Here is a 17,162-nt window from a genome sequence, read left to right on the forward strand (position 1 = left end):
AAGTGTTTGACCTTAGTGTCCGTTGCCATAATGTGATGCGATATGATTTTTAAAACAAAAAACACTTCATAAAAACCGTGGAAGCGTGCGTACAGCTGTATACAACGTGATGCGAGTAATGATGAAACACACACAAAATTTTGCCTTGGTGTTAATCGTGAACGATTATTTTACTCGTATGTTGCGTGTCTTCAATCTGCAGGTTAAAGAGAAGAATGAATGAAATTATTTAAATAAATGGTGAAAATACTTCGGTTCTAATGGTTTTATTAACAAACAACAATAATAACGATAAATAACAGCTCTATAATACTGGTAGATAGTAAACTGATAGGTCGATAAGTACATATTAAGTATAATGAATTATTGCTTAATATATTTCAAAAATTTGTAGAGGTGGTATAGGTCGGTACCTACAAGTTATGAACTTTCATGTACATCTTACTCGTAAATAATGCACTCAATTACAAACTTGGCCTCGTTACTGCCTTCACCGTTTACCAGACCTATCTATACTTACTACCTAGATAAGTAAACGAATGATGTACAATAAATCCAACATCATAATGAAAATCAATGACACATGTGTAAGGTTTTGGTTTAAAATAGCGTGGAGAAAACAGCATCTCCCTTTCACTACGCTAATGCCATCTCAAGTATGTTCAAGTAGGTACTTACCTATAATTTAAGGATGTAACATTTACAACCAACCTAAACCTAATAGTTACACTGAAGAATTTCAACGACAAATGTAGTACGTTGAGAAACGCAAGAGTTATTGAATGCATCTTCTGATTGAAGAATTTACTATTATCCATCTTTGAGAGTGACACTGTTAATTTTGATTTCAATACCTACCTACAATTGTTTATGGCTTGTGATCACAACTTTGAACCTTACCGGACATACTTCCTAGTTTGGTTGTTTTCTTCTGAATTGCAGTAACCACATTTTAATAATCTCATAAGTACATAGGTACTTTCTTTAATGACTTCATAGGTATGTGCACGTACGTAAGTGGATAAACATGCGTTTTTAGACGCGACAATAATAAAGGGTATCCCTGGGTAAAAATGGTGAAAATGCTCCTGTCCTCGTATTTTTGAAATTTCAATCAAACATTGTTGGGTACCTCTAAAAAAAATGTTGGATCCAAAAATGTTTCCTCCACACTGCTCCTTGCCAATAGAATGACGAAAAACGTGTTTTCATTGGGTAAAAAATCATGCTTTTGCGGTTTTTACTTTTAGAATGAAAAATTTTGATTCAACGCAAAATACAAGAGAACGTTGGTGAGTTGATTCTCAAAACACAAAAAATGGTCGCATTGATTCCCTCTTCGTTTTTACAAATGTACGTATTGATTCCCATCTCGTTTATGCTCATACAGAGCACTCAATAGGGAAAAAAAATGAAGAATACAAGTACCTACTGCCTGTAAGATGGAATCAATTCTACAGGTACCAATCATATGTATATATTTAAGCACACAATGAAATGGAATCAATTCTTACGCAGGCAAAAGTACGATGTGAGAGTTAATTCAACTACTGAAAATTCCTAAAAAATAATTTGGGAATCAATTCGCCTACTGTCCAAAATACATAATATTAGTACTTAGAGTAGACATGATTCTAGCCACGTGTACGTGAACTTATTATACCTATCTTTTCTTTTTTCAATTCTTTTTTTAAAAAAAACAGGTAGGTAGAAATATTAGGAAATATTTCTTTTTAATTTAATTTCTATAATTTAAAAAAAAAATCAATTAAAATTGTATTATATTATTTTTAATTCAATTTAAATGAAAATCGATTAATAATTTTATGTAGGTAGTTAGGTACCTATAAGTATTTTAATTTTTTTTTAAATGATTGTACTATACAGTGTATATACGTATTATATGTTCTTATACACAACTTTACTGTTATAATTTTGAAGTTGTTAGTAGAGTGTTTATAGCATTTATAATTCATCATAAAAAATATTTAAAAAAAAAACAAATTGACTGAAGAATAACTACTCTGCTGCCTAGCTTAATATGTAATACGCGTACCATCGATACAATCTTAAAAAGAAATCAAATCAGGTTTTTTCATTTTCCACCATAGCACGTCAAACGGTATGAACATGCTAGGTATATTATTCATTCATTTAAAACTAGGTACATACATGAAATCTCACACAGTATTCCTAATCCTAATCGTGATGAATGATTATCTTCAAGAATTATTATTTGTGTACATATAGGGTAACCCAACATATATGTAACACAACTTTCTTAGATTTTCACATTAATACAATTTTCAATTAGTTGAAACCCTTTTTGAGTGATCAAATATCAAGTAGGTCTAGGTACCCACAGGTAATCAGTTTTGTGTAAGGTTCACTAATGATAGACATTTTTGCGAAAGACAGTTTAAACCTGACAATCCTGTTAATGTCAGGTGTCCTGTAAGTAGATCAAACCTGATCTCCCCCAGTAATTAGTATGTTCAAGGATGCTGCCTCTTTCATATGTACTTTCTTCTGGTAGTAGAGTACATGCTGATCATCTAAAGCAGCATTCCATTGAGAAATCTAACTCTTGGATATTTCTTATTCCCATTCATCTTACCCTGATTCGACTTAAAATTCGTTTGATTCCCTCCCTTCTCAATCAACTTCCCTCGAACCTGTTTTGTCTCAACCAACTTTGTCTCCTCAAAGATCTACTCTGTGTGTCGGTAAATCAAAATGTCCTAACAACGGCATTCCGTCCAAGATGTATAGTCAAACAGTTTTTATAATGCTCGTACTTACTTACATTTTATTTTATTTTTTCCTATTTTGTTTTTAATACTTAATCTTCAATATGTTTACTAGGGTGCTCGGCCCCCCTGGCTGTTCCGCAGCCCCAACTTCTGTTCACGCCCTCACTTAGTGAGGCCATACCTTTAATTTTGAAATTTATCTAATCTGTGTTGCAATCTCATTCTCTCAATTTTTATCAAATAAGGTATAGTACCTACTAAATTTAAATAAATCGGATCAAAAATTTTTCCATCTGTTTTTCATTTTCATTATTTCATTGTTTTTTGATTCAAGAATCAGTGATTTCACGATCAATTTCATTTTCAGACTCCAAGTCGTGAGAATGATTTTTCATTTTCGTTAGGTATTAATTTCTTTTTTTGGTTTGTAAAGACCGTTTTCATTCATATTTTGTTTTTCAGTTTTATTAGGTATTCATTTTTTTCTTTTCGTTATTTTTTCTTCTTTTACTCAACTTAATTCTTTTCGTTTTTATTTTTCAATATTTTTTTCTTTTGTCGTGTTTCGATTTACTTTTCCATTTATTCATAAATAAGTAATACATTCTCATGAAATTTTTATTGTTCAATTTATTTTTTATTTATATTTTCTCTTTTTTCAATTTTATTTTGAAGGTTTTTTGTTTTCCCCATTTTTAAAAATACGTGGATAAGTTGAGTAAATAATGTAAAAAAAACCTGTTTTTTCAGCTTTTCATTTAATTTTCATAATTTTTTACTTTATACTTAACTTACATGCATAATTTATTTTCATAATAGCAATTTTAGACTTTTTTTTCTTTTTTTGTATTATTGGTACCTAGGTACCTACCCATAGAGATCATTTTACTTAAGTTATTTTTAACACTTTTTCATGCACATCTGGAGTTTTGACCAATTTGTTTCGGGTTTAATTGGGTAGACCTACTATAACTAATGCTAATTTTTTGTCATTTAATTTTTTTTTCAATTTTTGAGTGTGTTTTTCTTGGGGGTACCTCTACCTATTACCTATAGTGACAACAACATTAAGCGTTTTTCTGACGCTATTGTGCTTTGACCAAGGTACAGTATGTGTTTTGCTATGACTTGGATATAAGTACATACTTTTTTTTTCAAGTGTAAATGTTAACGTAAATTTTACGTCACGTTTCGTCAATTATTACATAATAATTAAAATGTTTGCGTATGATTTATTACAGGTTCTAAATCCAATGGGAACAAACACAACAGCAAGTTTTGTGATGCACCTAATTTAAATAGATACCTGTATGTTAAAAAAGAGAATTTTTTATTATTAAGTAAGTATTATTATTTTGTTATTTTAAGTACGATGTAGTTTCATTAGAAATGAATGAGGGGAGGCTGTGAGCAGCACTCAGCAATTTCATGCTAGAAGCATTTCAGGAAACTATTGAAATAATAACTTTACTCATATCTGATACTACTTAGACAGATGAAAAAGTAGGTACCTATCGTTATAGGTACCAAACATATCTCACAGAATCAATCGATTGTTGAAGGTCCTGAAATTCATGAAAATTGATAGCCGTGATGGTCCAGTGAAATGGAATGTGTTAGCGGTTTAATCAGTTTACCATTATGATTAGGTACCTATATTTAACATAGGTACTGACGTGAATTTTTGATATATACGTGAGTGTTATGAAAAGTTCAATGAATGTCTGTAGACCTAGGTAACTATACTTAAGTAAGTACATTATGTACTATAAAAATCGTGAGTTATTGCTTCATACGATTTGCTTCGCATGATAAATGTAGGTAACTGTGAACTATGAAGCACCGAAGCACTTATGTTACAGACTTTGAAGTAGGTACGTACACAATACACATGAATATCGGTGTCTATACATATGAATAGCAGTCATGCATCTACCTACGTATTTTGCTTAGATATTATGTTATGTTTTCAACATGAATTTTCATTTTCATCATATTTCTAATTAGTTTACAGTTACCTATAATATATATGTTGAATTTCTGTAATTATGTGTGTTTTTATATACCTACATATAGGCTATGCATTGTTGTAGCCGTTCCATCACATGATTTGCACGAGGTGATGCAAAGCGCCTATACCAGAGTAAGTACATATGTAAAATATTACTAGTTACGAATTTTCGTTATTAAAATGTCTCTTTATGACAGACTGTAAAGTATTTCAATAATGTCAATATGTGAAGGAAAAAAAAATTGTAAATTATATCTTCATTGAACGTACATTACCACGTAGACTATGTTATAGGTAAAGGTACTTTTTGTCTTCTCAATTCTCGAATTTAAATTCGAGGCTTGATCAGATACCCTACGAGAATACATATTTACACTGGAAATTCATGTAATTCGGGCGTATCATAATAGTTACATAGAGATTTACCTAATAGGTATGTAATTGCCTAATTTAATGATTGAGAATTTTGAAGTACCTACATAATATGTATTTAAGTAAATTATGAGCCAACTGGCTACGACGCGACGTATCGCTCCCTGAGGTGAAAATCATTTTGTACGAGTATACTAACGATAACAAGGATCACTAGATAATGGCATGCCACATCATTCTGAAAGCAAATTTTGGATTAATTTCGACAAAATTGGTGAAGTGATAAAAGAAACGAATCAGCCTACCATAATCAGGGAACAAAAAAAAGAGGCAGTAATACAGTACCTACTGCATTAATTTAGGATACATATCAGGTACCTATTACGTAGGTAGCCTTTCATAAAAATTCGTTTTTCAAAACATTGTTCGTTTTTTTAGTCAAAAACTTGGACGGGGAATCAATTCGACTATCCATCAAAAAAAGGTGGGAATCAATTTAATTACCCACACATATTTTTAAAAAATTGGGAATCAATTCGAGCACTCCCTTACTTAGTAAACGAGCTGCTGATCTATTTTCTCTTAAAAAGTCTTGTTTTTGAGATATCTGCATAGGTAGGTATACTTTCAGGAAAAAAAAATGGAAAATTCAACTTAAGTCTATAATTTATTGCTTATGATGAAAAATTTCAATTTTTTGTTCAATTTCCTATCATGAAAAATCAACATTATGGTAATTGTTATTTCACTCGCATCTACTTTCATTTGTTGGCAGATACCTAAACCTATTGACTTTTAAAAATAAATTCAGCTGTCCTTATAATGTGTTTTCCTGTTGGGGAAACAGATGTGATTTAGTAGGTATAAAATTGTTGTTAGGTAGGCATTATGAGTTAGCCGTTTGAAAAAAATGTGGTTATCTGCACATTTTTTGTCGTCCGTGCTTTTAGCCTTTCAAGTCTCTTATCGTTAATAAAAACATATTAATTTCGTCTTTTTTTTTTTTTTGTTGTTGCGTGATTTTCCTTTTTTTGATGCGTAATTCATGATTTTATTTCCTTTCTGAAAATTGTATTGAATAAATTCAAATTAATTATTTTTTGCCAATTTGGTTTGCATTCACGATAAAATTAAAGACTAGAAAAGCTTTATAAACTTTGTCCTTATTATGTATTACCTGCATATTTATTTATTTATATTTTGATAAGGTATGATCTATGTTCTTAATGTATGTATCTGATTGGTTAAGCTAACAGCTAAAAAAATTTCATTAGCATAAAAATCATTAGGTACCTGCGTATAGTGTGAATAAAATTCACGATGACTTATATTTTTAACTGTTCTCTTATGAATATTTACTTATATCTCGTTTTAAATTTATTGAAGTACCTAGGTACCAGCTAACTTGGCTTTACAAATTTTCTATTTTTCTTCTCGTATTTTTGAAATTCAACAATTTTTGAATTATTTTTCAATTTAAGTAAATACCTAATTTATCGTGATTTTTGATTTTGATTTTCCTTTTGAATTAAATATATATAACTTTTTGGAGACTCTGTCTCAATTTTGTCTTTCATTCTATCAAAATCCACGTATTTTTCAAATACGTTTTGTAAATTAGAATTTTTTTTTACTTTTTGGAATTTTAATGAATTTTGAATTAAAAATAGTAGATATGTGGTGAAGTTACGAGGTTCCTTCTCTTTTTCCTTTTTCTGCAAATCGTTTCCATAGTCTCCAGTGCAGTCTCATCCTTTTCCTAATCCAATATTTTGTTAGGTACTATTCACTTTCACCTATCTCTCCATAACAATCTGGCTTCTAAAAATCGCTAATCCCTGGTATAAAATGTTGTCCCAATTCCAACTCGTACTACAACACATTAATGGCATGCTATCAAAAATAGGCTATCTTTACGAATTCAACAATTCTGAGCAAAATGAGTCACACTCATCTAAGCATATTTTTTAAAATATTTCACTCCAAAAACATAGGTAGGTAAGTATACATTCACAAACTATTTTCGACGTTTTAGTCCACTTTTCGGCATAATTATTTTAAGCATACACTTTTTTGAATTTTTTATGGCATATTTTACAAAATCCTTCAAATCTACGTTTTTTAAGCAGGAAGAAATTGAAACACAACTTTTCGTGAATAAAATGCAATTCATCACAGAAAAAAAAACTGGAAAGTTCTTGTTTAAATTATTCTTGATTTAAGTATGTACCTATTTTCAAAGTTGTTTTTTATTAGGTACCTACTTAATTTCATTCATTTTTATCTGTCCCGGAGGGGTGTTATGTCACGATGGTGATTACACGTACAATTCAGTTCGTAATTTTTTTATTTCTTATATGAGGAGCTGGATATCAAAACGCCGTATGTCCATTTTTATGAAAATTGAGATAAGAGTGTTTTCCTATGTAAAATTCAACTGGGAATCGATTGCAGCCATCATCGTAAATCCATCTGCCATGCTTCACCTCGAAAATCCCACTCAAAGTTGAGATTTACTTCAAAACGCAGTAAAAACCAGCAATTTTGCTTCAAAACGCAGTAACTACACTATTTTTAGCGTTTTTTGTGTTTTAAGGTTGGTAAACATTGATTTCAGAAGGTGGTTACTGTTGGTAATGAAACTACAGACTTTTAAAAAATTTCCAACGTATTGTTCAATCATAATCACACTTGGCCTGAACATAAAAAACAAAATCTAGTGTCATGACTCAGTCACTATGGCAAACGGCGCTTTAATTTTGAATATTTTTTTTACTATTTAATAGATAATAATCATTAAAATGGTTCTCTACCCATGTGTTTTTATTTCAGTATAGAGAGTGCCGGTGTATTTACTGCGTTTTGATTTAAAATGTGCGTGATTTTTGTAGCAAGTTTCAGATCAAAACGCAGTAACTGTCTTTTTTCAGATCAAAACGCAGTATCTAACTTTTTTTCTCCCCCTTCCCACGTTCCCCCCGGTTCTCAAAAATTTGAGCACTTTCATGTTTTGAGGTCATGGCGACTTCCCCTTTTCTCTGATACCACATTTGACCCCCTTCGACTCCCCCCGACCCCCCCACAGTTTTTCCTCATTTCTGAAAATTTTGCAAAATGGACTTACGGCGTTTTGATATCCAGCTCCTCATATTCTTCTTTAAAATTTTTGGACTTCAAAGGCACACCTACTTACATATTTTATGCACATAAAACACGATTCTTTCGACATGGAAATCCCAACCCGATAAGTTTGTTATAAAAAACTTCTGCATGTTGCAACAATTTTCGAAGAATTTTCGAACCATCAAAACAGTCAAATTTTTATCGTAAAGAAACATATGTAAATTTGTCGTTTGAAACATTCCAGTCGTTCATATTTTTATCGTTCTTTTTCCTTCCTGTGTCGTTGCGAGGTATGGGTCTTTTTTTTCAAAATTCACTCACCATATTCATACAAGTATTTTTTTCAAACTGATACTTTTCACAGCTGCTTAAATAGTAGGTACATCATTTTTTATTCCGCGTTAAATTCGGGTATGAACTATGCGTGATATTGACAGTAAATCTGAAAGCAATACAGCTACATTTTAGATACTTAAGTACAACAAAGTGTAAAATTGACACCCTACACCAAATATGAAATAGCATTTATCTTATGTAATAATGAGTGAACTTACGTTGTTTTCGCGAATTTGCTCACATTGAAATTAAAATATTCGAGTAGGTACTAGGTACACTATGTAACCAAATCAACACGGGTATGACCTTAGTTTAGCCATTCGAGTTAATCACAGTGGTGCTAACTATGCCAATTCCTCCAGATGTAAAAAGTTCTCCTGCACCATTAATGCTATTATTCCATCCATTAATAGTAAGTAAGGGTTCTTTGAATGAAGAAACATCTGCAAATTTTAGATATGTATATATCAATTATTGGGTTACGATTTTTTCAAAATACATAATTTTACTATAGAACTTTCATAAAAATATTCAATAAATCACATTTTCTCCCTATCTAATCGATCGAGCACTCAAACACGCGTTTCTCCCCTTCATGACGAAGAAAAAAAGCCACAAACCTCACAATCGTCAAGATTCGTGATGTACTCCCTCATTGGATAGTACATTTTTATACTACCTATTTAAGAAAGCAAACGGATCTGAGATAAATTTGTGTAGGGTGCGTCCTGTGTAGGTGGGTAGTTCTCAAAAAGTAGTAAATTTTGTGTCCACAGTAAATTTCCCAATGGTTTTAGCATGATTTTTTTTTGGTCCATATATACAAGCATCACCTCTCTCACATTTTACACTTGATATTGAGCTGTTCATCCGGGTTCATTGGTGTACATTCGATTTTATACTCCAAATGTCCTTCGACTTGCCTGTCTCACAAAGTGATGTTAGGGGCATGTGCTCGCCGAGCAAATGCGCGCATTTGCGCCCAAAAATTTTGAGCCCATGCGCGAAATATGCGAGATAAAAAAAGCATGTGACATATAGAAATATACGCCAGAGGTCGCTATTGATGAATAAACTAATCATTACCTACTACATGAACTAATAAAAACGCTATCAGCTCAACTCACCTCCCCCAAAGTCGGAAAATGAAATGATTTGAGCCATTTTTACATACTTTTATTTCGTAACAATTTCTCGGTAAAGAGTGATGAATTTTGGTTGTATTTGATTCCCAACGTTTAAAATATTTGAAAAAGGTGTCCTTCAGAAAGTACTGCTGTTTTCCCCTTTTTTTCATGATGTCCTGCTTGTTTGACACTTTGTAGCCTACTATGTAGATCACTTCTTCTATTTTTTAATCATGAATTCATGAAACAAAACTTGAGACCCTCCCTTCTGTGAAAGATATTCAAGTAAGTATTTTTAAGAAAAACTGGTAAACCTTAAATTATGGTTAGGTGATTTTAATGGGTTCCCCAATTAGTGGAGAAATCCTACAGATTTTTGTACTTTCCTTCACATATTTTATTCTTTCTTATAATTATTATTATTATTATGTTTTGAAAATATGAATTTCTAAAAATTTTCTGCCAAATGATAAATTTGAGGGAAGGAAGGGAACATATAAACTTCTAAACATCTGAAAATTTTGAATTGAAAAAAATTGAAATGCTTTCTGAAGTAGTGAAAAAATAATATCAAACCCCTCCCCCGCGAAAATACTATAGTTGACTATTGTAGAGGGTATTCGAGGACCACAATTACTCGCCATAGCAGGGAACTTTATGCCCTCGGTCGGAGGCAGCACTGCTTAGCAGCGCGCTCTGGTCGGACTAGTTCAGCCAGAGCAGACGACGGCCGAAACGGATGGCTATGTCCGCCTCGCAGTTTTCTGATAGTCGCTTTAGGCAGAAGTTATAAGTTCATTGTTGTTCTTGTACAAAGTTGTAATCGAGTATTGTGCAATAAATCTCTGAAAGGAATATTGTGTTGACTTGTTTACTGTTAGTTAGTGGTGAATCCTTGTCTAAGTGTATACTAGGTAAGTTGGACGTGAGCTTACTCCAACCCATCTGTGGAAGAGTAAGTCTAAGTCAGTGTTTACCACTACATTGGCGCCTTGTACGCGGGTCTTACCCATAAAAGGTTGTTTTTGGGTTGGTCGTGGATTTTTATCCAAGGTCGTGGATTTTTATCCAAAGTCGGACGTTTTACTGGACGAAAAATTTCTTGTTTTTGGTCCTGGACAATTTACAAGCTTAGTCTTGATGGCCGTGTATTCGTAAAACGACGCGGAGGTCGGGAGCAGAAACTAGAAAAAATACCCAGGCGTCGGACGTTTTTTTTCTGGATGAAAAATTTCTTCTTTTTGGTCTTGGGACGCTAATTCGTTGAATTACAAGCTTAGGCTTGATTGTCCGTGTATTCGTAAAACGACACGGAGTTCCAGGTCAGAAACCAGAAAAAATACCCAGGTTAGTGTTTTATTTGTTCTTATTGTTTGTTTTAATTCGTTGATTCGCGTAAAAAGTGGCCGTTTCGCGTAAGTGTTCGTGTAAACGTGTACAGGTTGCATACTGCACAACAGTTTTGTTGAGGTCCCGTCTGTTCGCAGCTTCGTACATTGTGCAGGCTCGGACACGCGATAGTGCCTACCTGTGAACAAAGAGGGTGTTACCTTTGTTTCACTTATAGACGCGTTCAGCTTTGTCGAGGTCCCGCCTGTCCGCAGCTTTGTACATTGTGCAGGCTCGGACACGCGATAGTGCCTACCTGTGAACAAAGAGGGTGTATCCTTTGTTTCACATACAGACGTGTTGGGTTTCTGTATTTTTTTTTGGTCATGAACAGAAATAGTTGTCCTGAGCCACAGGGTGGCAGAGACGGTTTGGTTTTAAACCCAATGAGTTTGTTGAATGGTCGTAGGTGGAATATAGGCAGTCCTATTTCCAGAAGCCTATTAGAAAGAAGACAAAATGGTCCGAATACTCACGTAACACTAGGTCGTCAAGGACAGAGTGCTGTCATGGATGTAGGCCCGGACAGAGTATTAGGTGTGAGATTTAGGGCAACGGACGCGAGTACTGAAATGCCGAGAAATCAGGCACACTCGAATGTAAACCCAGACGATAGACAGCCTATACCTAATTTTAGTGATATGATGGACGAAATAATGCAGCAGGCTATTGACAGTATTGCCAATATGAGCATATCACAACCTGCTCAACAACAGCAGAGCAGGACAGGTATGGCTGGAACGAGGTCTTTTGCTTTTGAAGAGTCTTTAGGACCTGGTCCACAGACACGCGGATTACAACCCCAAATTAGACAACAGTTGTTTGTGCCTCGTAATAACTACGACACAGACAATACCCAACTAAGACGAATATCTACTACTGGCTCGGACAGAAACAGACGCTTAAGTACTGTCTGTAGTGGACAGGACCATAATGCAACGCATGTAGGCGGATGTGAGGACGTTTTTAGATGGCAAGACTTGCAACAGGATGGTCAACACAGACAATCCACAGGGGCAAGAAATCAGAGAAGGCCAAACGTCTGGTCTGAGCAAGAATGGCATCCGACTCACCAGTCTGGCTGGGACAATTTCCCAGACAATCGTGTCCTGCACGAAAGTCGTCCTCGCAGTTGTAGGGGCAGGGGCACCAGACAATTTGGACGAGAGAACTGTTTGAACAGTTGTGTAGGGCCGAGTGTCCAATTCGGATGCGATTACCCGGACAATAGGTGCCAGGACAACTGTCCGGACACTGGTAACGGACGATTCAGACATGTAAGTCATCCGAATGGTCGTTTTGAAGAACATCCTGAAGGGTTAGATACAATACCAAGGACAGTACCACAAACAGTACCATCAAACTTTGAAAATAGACAGTTTGAGGGGGTCACAGCCAATTTTTGGCTAGCTAGAAGGCCGCAGAGGTATAATATCTTGTTCTGTGCAGGACAGACGGTATTTAAGATGACGTTTGTTCCATCGTTTGGTATAGATTTCGATGATAGCCGTCAATTTGAGCCTCATCTCTTTGTTAAAGAATTTGAAGAGACAATGGACGAGTATAGTGCATCTGAGTACTCATACTGTAAGGCTTTTAGGAAACTGGTCCGGCACCCATGTGCAGCTGCATGGAAAGTGAGAAATGATGGTAATTCAAATTACTATCATGTAAGAGATTCTTTCCTACAAACAACTTGGAACCAGCAAAGACAAAAGGACACTATGAGTCACATTGAAACGGTCGTGGACATGCCGCAACATTCCTCAATTGCACAGGTAACTGTTGCCATGAAATGGCTGAGAGTCCTGTCTAATACGGACATGTCCGAATGGCATATCATCAACACCATTTATGAACAGCTAGATGAGCGAATACAAATAAGAATACAGGAGGACAAAAGAGAAAGAATTGCCCTGTTTGCCATGAGGCTCGAAAAATTGGCTGAATATGAGGTGTTTGTGGGGCAACACAGTCCACTGCCAGGACAAACGTCCGAGCAGTCTGACTGAAAGGACGCTGTGGATAGAGTGGGCATAGGTGAAAGGACGACTATGAAAAATATTTGTAATCACGTACTAAATAGGTCGTTTGAAAAAGGACAGAATCCATCATGTCCTTTAATATGTCCGCACTCAATTTGTAGTTATGGGAAATGGATAACTGCACCGAACAGGACGTCGGTCCTATTTTAATCATGTTATATCTGTGTATATTTTTTGTTATCTGCTACAAGTCTTCTCTAGGCCGAATAGGCGAGTGTGCAACGAAGTAATAGACAGGCACACACGCGCGGGGGTGTAGATAAGAGATAAGAACCAGTGCTAAATACGTTCGGCTCGTGAAAACGCCATTTTGTTCGCTTGATAACGAGATAGAAAACTCAGCCGAAGCATTTCAAGTTAGATTATGCTCAAGTTAACAATGCATAGTGCTGAAGTGTTGAAGATAGGTCGCAATCGTGTCTGTGTTTGCTAAAATGGTCGTTCTGATGTTCGGAGATTAAAAACAGAATTTTTTCTTACGAAGTTGTGGTTTAAAAAGTGCCGAATAGTCGAAAGTACACCTACGTTGGTTGTAATTATTAAATAATACGGATTTGATATTTAACAGATGTGAATGTGTCCATGTCACACAAGGTCAAGGTAATTAAAAACAACTAGTCAGGTGTGTAGTTTGATAAGGCTGGAACCAACAGCACGGACGTGTATAAAAAAGGTAAAGATAAGGCATTTTTATTTAGTTTCACCTTGGTGCATGCTGTACTTGACTTGATATGTTGCCCATGGGGCAAAAGGTCGTTAAGGACAGGTTAAAATGGATGTCCACAGTTCAGGTAGTGTGTCCTGAAATTTGGGTGATAGATAATTTGAGTAGCCACTTAAAATGAAGGTAATGGTCGTTTGAAGAAAGACACAAATTGGTCTATAATTAGCTACTCATATATGTCGTTAATACAACCATAGTAGAAAAGACGAATAAGACAGGACACGAATCGGACGTTATAGGTGGTGGTCCGGACACTGCTTATATGGTCGGGACGAGTGTTCAAAAAAGTTTTATGTTTTTGCACTAATATCGGACAAGTGCACGGACGAACCTACATGTGACGGACGTGCTGTGCTTTCATAGCTGGATGTGTAAAGAAAATAGCTTTGTTCTGAGTAAGGAGATGAGTCTCTATCTCTCTAAGATGGACACTAGATGCTGGGGCACAGACAAAGGTTGCCTGGCTGTGATATTTCTACTGGTTGTTTGAAAAATGGTCAAACGGACGGAGAGGACTTTGGCCTATATGTCGTTTTTTTTTCTCGGATGTGTTATTTATGTTTTTTGGCATTTCTTTTTTATGCCGTTGTGTCGTGAATTATTTTTTTGTGTGTGTGAAATTTTTTGTGTGTGTGGAATTTTTTGTTTGTTTTTTTTTAATTCAAAAAAAAAAAAAAAAAGAAAAAGATTTTTTTGCCAATGGTGGCATAGTATTGAGGTCGTGGCGACATAAAAGCTAGAAAGGTAATGAATTGAAAAGTCGCAGACGATAAAAAAGTTGATAAAATAACAATTGGTCGATATAAACTTATGGTGTTGATTTATTTCTCCAACACCAAGTGAAAAATGTGCGAGTGAACAAATGGTTGGTCCAGTGAGAGTGCGAAATAGCCGAACTTCCCAAAATACGGGATGAGAGACTGGACTGAGTAACAGTCGAACAGACGTGTCTGGCACTCGGACGACGGACGGTGTCTGGCTCAGACGAACGGACGTGTCTGGCACTTGGACAATGGACGGTGTCTGGCACTCGGACGACAGACGGTGTCTGGCTCAGACGAACGGGCGTGTCTGGCTCAGACGAACGGGCGTGTCTGGCACTAGGACGAACGGACGGGTCCGGCACTCGGATGAACGGACGGTATCTGGGACTCGGACACGACAGTGTCCAGACCACAGGACGGACAATGTCCTCTAGTAGGACAGGTCTCAGACTCGGACAGCAGGACAAAGTCCTGGGGCAGGACAGGTCAGGGACATCCACTGGCCATGGGGTCCTGACCTGTGGCCAAATAGAAATTCAATTGAATGGACGTACTATGAAGGACGTATAAAAAGACAATACGTTAATTGTCTGAGTCTGGCCGATTTTATGGACGTCATATAGATACCCACCCAACAAATGAAGAATGACCAACTCATCAAGATGGACACCAACAGTTGCAGTCAAACCCCAGAAGGAAGGACATCAGCGATGCAGGACACTGGATAGCGGACAAGTTCGGACATAGCACTTAATTATGTTATTTTTCTTTTATGTGACGAATGTAACTTGATTATTTCATGTATCATGTATTATTTTTATTATTCCATGTATTATGTGTTATGTTTAACTCGCGATTATTGTCGATAATTTTATTAGATACTTCTGCGGATGCAATGATAGTTAGGCAGGCAACAGAGGTTGTCTGGACGGACGAAGCGGGGCAGTGGGTCCTCGATACTCTCTGATCGGACGAGTCGATCCTTTTTAGGCTTCGACGCCCAGACGCGCCCTCTGGCCACGCGGGTCACCGTAGCCGGGGCATATGTAGAGGGTATTCGAGGACCACAATTACTCGCCATAGCAGGGAACTTTATGCCCTCGGTCGGAGGCAGCACTGCTTAGCAGCGCGCTCTGGTCGGACTAGTTCAGCCAGAGCAGACGACGGCCGAAACGGATGGCTATGTCCGCCTCGCAGTTTTCTGATAGTCGCTTTAGGCAGAAGTTATAAGTTCATTGTTGTTCTTGTACAAAGTTGTAATCGAGTATTGTGCAATAAATCTCTGAAAGGAATATTGTGTTGACTTGTTTACTGTTAGTTAGTGGTGAATCCTTGTCTAAGTGTATACTAGGTAAGTTGGACGTGAGCTTACTCCAACCCATCTGTGGAAGAGTAAGTCTAAGTCAGTGTTTACCACTACACTATACTATTTTTATTTTTTTTCATAGTCAACCATGGTTTTTTTCCATACGTACGGGATATAAGCAAAATTTGACTTTTTCTCCCCCCCCCTCACGGAAAAAAATAGTACTTTCTGAGTAGTAGTTTTTTAACGGAGTAAAAAGTACTACTTTTTAACACCTTCATGGAGAAATATTAGTAGTTTTATGTAAAAACTACTACTTTTGTCTAAAAACTAGTTCAAATTACTACTTCGTAAGTAGGTAGTAGTTTTGAAGTAGTAATTTTAACTAGTTTTTAGGCAAAAGTAGTAGTTTTTACGTAAAACTACTAATATTATTTCTCCATGAAGGTGTTAAAAAGTAGTACTTTTTACTCCGTTAAAAAACTACTACTCAGAAAGTACTATTTTTTTTCTGTAAGGGCCACGCCTCACCCTCCACCTCTACAAAAGAAATAACTCCAGATTCGAATTCTACGACCTCGAAAACATTACACATTTGTGAGGGTCGAATCCTTCAGCAAGTTCCGTATACTTATAGATTCTAATAGATATATGTACATATGTACTTCCTTAACTATCATTCATAAAAATACAAAAAATCAATCACTTATTACTCACATGTAAGTACATTCCATAATTTGATACGGTATGGAGTTTGAGGCAGCTATATAGTAATCATTTCCACGTTAGTCCAGTCCACAAATTCTGTTTCTCGTGTAACACAAATTTTTTGAAAAACATCAAGTAAACTTTCAACGAAATAGTATGAACAAGATAGGTATTGACTGTAACAACTACACTGAAGAAGAAAAAACAAAAACTGAGCAATCATTAATTGCATCTGAATTATTCAGTATTCATGGGACTTAATGTATTAACGGATATCGCTTGGCATTCCTTCACGAAACTAGTTCTTTTTGAATTAATTAATCAAATTAAACCGTATTTCGTAGTGCTGTATTTTCAATTCGTATAATCAAAAGTTCGAGAGGTCATATATGTACCTACTCATATCTACAATGCTCAGCACAAGATAAATAAGTACACCAGGTAAGTGGCAACGCAACAACACAGTTGCCATGCGAGTTTTACTACGCGGACAACAGATTTGAT

General features: G+C 35.6%; 1 long non-coding RNA gene across 1 annotated transcript; it reads right to left on the reverse strand.

Annotated features, from left to right (window-relative positions):
- Positions 1–250: 250 nt before the first annotated feature.
- Positions 251–16,911, reverse strand: LOC135838382 (uncharacterized). Its single transcript, XR_010557397.1, has 3 exons — positions 16,668–16,911; positions 8,814–9,038; positions 251–8,701 (listed from the first exon to the last, which is right to left on the reverse strand). It is a non-coding gene; the product is annotated as an uncharacterized LOC135838382 (long non-coding RNA).
- Between the last annotated feature and the right edge of the window lie 251 nt (positions 16,912–17,162).

This window comes from Planococcus citri, chromosome 3, assembly GCF_950023065.1.
Source record: "Planococcus citri chromosome 3, ihPlaCitr1.1, whole genome shotgun sequence".
Classification (NCBI taxonomy): domain Eukaryota; kingdom Metazoa; phylum Arthropoda; class Insecta; order Hemiptera; family Pseudococcidae; genus Planococcus; species Planococcus citri.